General features: G+C 35.3%; 1 protein-coding gene across 2 annotated transcripts in view; it reads left to right on the forward strand.

Annotated features, from left to right (window-relative positions):
* The window catches only part of MORF4L2 (mortality factor 4 like 2), a 13,291-nt gene that overhangs the window by 2,478 nt on the left and 7,886 nt on the right, over positions 1-2,927 (forward strand). The window contains exon 2 of one of the 2 annotated variants that reach the window (XM_077748280.1): positions 720-808. The gene's annotated coding sequence lies outside the window, so the exon portion shown is untranslated. Of the gene's footprint in view, positions 1-6; positions 809-2,927 lie in introns of those variants that run through there. The other variant, XM_077748279.1, reaches the window with a different exon arrangement.

Raw genomic sequence — 2,927 nt, forward strand, 5'->3', positions numbered from 1 at the left:
TTTGACGGTTTTTTAAAGGAACTATGTCGATTTTTTAGACGTTATAATGGCATGAATGGTTATATTTTCAAATTGTCTCTCTTGTAGAAATATATAGGAAAATATTTGCGTATTAAGTAATAAAATGTCTGGGAATGACTTCAAATACGTAGATGACTAGGATTTGCTTCAGAATAATCTCAGCGATAGGAGGAAGTGGGGAGGGGTATAGATGAAACAAAATTGGCCCTAAGTTAATAATTGTTTGAGTTAAGTGATAGGGTATATGGGGTTCCTTATATTGTCTCCTTTGGTATATTTTTGACATTTTCCATAATAAAATACAGAAAATCAGCTATTCGGTGAGCTTAAAAAAAATCTGAGGCGGGGGAGCAGTGGGTGGGGTTATAGATGAAACAAGATGGCCTTCAGTTCGTAATTGTTGAAGCTGGGTGATTGTTGCAGGTTTACAATACTCTTCCTTCTACATTTTTGTTTATTTGAAATTATCCTTAATAAAAAGTTTAAAAAAGACAATCACTTTATTGAAAATCAGGATAAATGTACAGTAAAGTAAATTTGAAAATACAAGCACAAGAAGGGAAAAAGAAACATTTGTATAATACTTATCAGCTATGGTGTGCTTTGTGTGTGATAAAGTGCATTGGTTGATGAAGAAAAAAGGGATCTCATATCTTTTTATTTTATGTCCTTTTCTGTCCCCTTCTTTGACCTTCCAGGCCATCATTAGAAAAGCTAAGTTTGCTGTATAATAAGGGTCAGAAGATCTGATCCTGATTGCAGAACTATCCCTGATTACAGAATCTGGGTGAGTGCCTCCCTTCTACTAGCCTCAATTCAATTCCCCATAACCTTCCGAACTGTCCAGGAATATTTTAAGATTAATAAGCACCTATCTGGGAAAGCACTCTAAATTCTAAGATGGGAAGGATGAGGTCAAGTCCAGTGGTGCTTCCAGTACAGCAACTGCCTGAACAACAGAGGGGTGTATAATCTTACATTCTTTGAAAAGATACTACAATATTATTATTTTTAAATTCTGTTTCCTCTCATGTACAGCGTAATTTAGTGGTTAAGAGTAAAGACTGACTTCTTTGATTTGAATTTTGTTTGTACCACTTATTGTGTGATCCTGGGCACAGTAGTTTGTCCCTTACTTTGTCCCTAAATTTCCTCCATGTGTAAAATAAATATAATTGTTCCTACTTCATGGGATTTTTGAAGGGATTACATGTAAAGTACTGGGACAGTGCTTATCACATACAAGTGTTTGCTTTAATAATAATTTTGACTCTGTTAGTCTCTCTGCTACGTCCTGGTTTACACACACATACATTCTTACACTTCTAAAAGCAGTGAATTCTTTTTGGAAATGTAAAAAAAAATAATAATACTGTTGGGTTTCTTTCCTGATTTTCCAGAAGCAGCAGTTACCACTAGAACTGAATTCTGGATTCATGACTTCTGGCTTATCCTAACAATCTAGAAAGATATTGAGTATATTGATCATAGTCATTTATAAAGGAATTTCCAGGAGCGATAATTTTATCTAGGAAATCATAGCCATATTTAGTCTGCTAACAGCTTTTGTGTCATTCCTCCTTTGTCTTGGACTCAAACAACATGTTAAACATAAAGAAAGTGTTCCAAGATCCAGAAGTGAACGGATATAAATTAACTGTAATGACATATGTGGTTTTAAAGGTTTATTCCAACAAACCATAGATGTTTACACTCATTTGTGACACACCGATACCAAAAATGTTAGCCTTTGGAGTCTGCATTCCTAAATGGCCCATTACGTGCATGAGAAGATGAAGGTTTTTCCAGTCGCTTGAAAGCTTCATTTTCCCATGAAGTCACTATATTTTTCTTCTAATGTTTTTTCCCTTCTGAAAGCTAGGTTGCAGACAAGGGCACTGTGCTGTTGGAAAAGATGCAGTAAATGGGTAGGCACAAAAACAAAAAATAACCTTTACAGGAGGCCATTTGGAGAATCATTAAAGGCAAAAGAGAGGGAGGTGGGCTGTTAGGCCAATAGGAGCTCAGAGAAGGTCAGATCCAGAGTATTCTGAAATGGAGAAAGCCTCAAAGAGGAAAAGGACCTTGACCTCTGCCTCCAAGGATGGGTAGAACCTAGAAAGGGGGGGGAGGGAAACCAGTCTGAATGGTATGCCTACAAAATGTATGATACACAGTGATAATTCACTGAAAAGTCCAGCTATGTGTGACATCCAAGGATAAGAATAGATCAGAAAATGATGATGAATTTTAAATCTGTATTTTTAATATAAAATTTTAGTCATGTAATTGATATGTGAATATATTATCCTTAAAATGAAAATGTTTAAATGTTATAGAGTATGTTGGGGCTTCCATTTCTTCACCACCCCTGATTCTCTTACTTTCTCCAGAGTTAAGCACTATTATTAGTCCTTCTAGATCTCTAAATTATGTATCTGTTTAAAAACATACATAATACTATTGTGGGGTTTTTTCCTTACATAGACTTGGTATCATGCTCTAGGTATCGTTTTGCAACTTGCTGTTTTTATTCAGCGAATTGTCTTGGCTCTCTCCACGTCCATTCTTAGAGTTCTATTTGATTCCTTTCACAGAGGCTTTCTTTTAACTAGCATGTTAATCCACATTATGGATAAGGCACATTTTATCTTTCCAAATTACTAATGATGGTCCTCTGGGTTGACTCCAGTGTTTTTGCTACCTAAAATAATACTTCCAATAATCAAACATAATTGGAAACCATTTATAAGTGTTATTCTAGGGCAACATTTATGTCTTTATGATAATTAAACCAGGGTGATACTGGTGTGAGAACAGATGTCACTGACAAACCAGGTAACCTGGAAACACTGATAACCTTTAAAAATTGAATAATCAAAAATCATTGGGAAGAGAGTATGGTA

This window comes from Crocuta crocuta, unplaced genomic scaffold (assembly GCF_008692635.1).
Source record: "Crocuta crocuta isolate KB4526 unplaced genomic scaffold, BGI_CrCroc_1.0 scaffold2576, whole genome shotgun sequence".
NCBI lineage: Eukaryota > Metazoa > Chordata > Mammalia > Carnivora > Hyaenidae > Crocuta > Crocuta crocuta.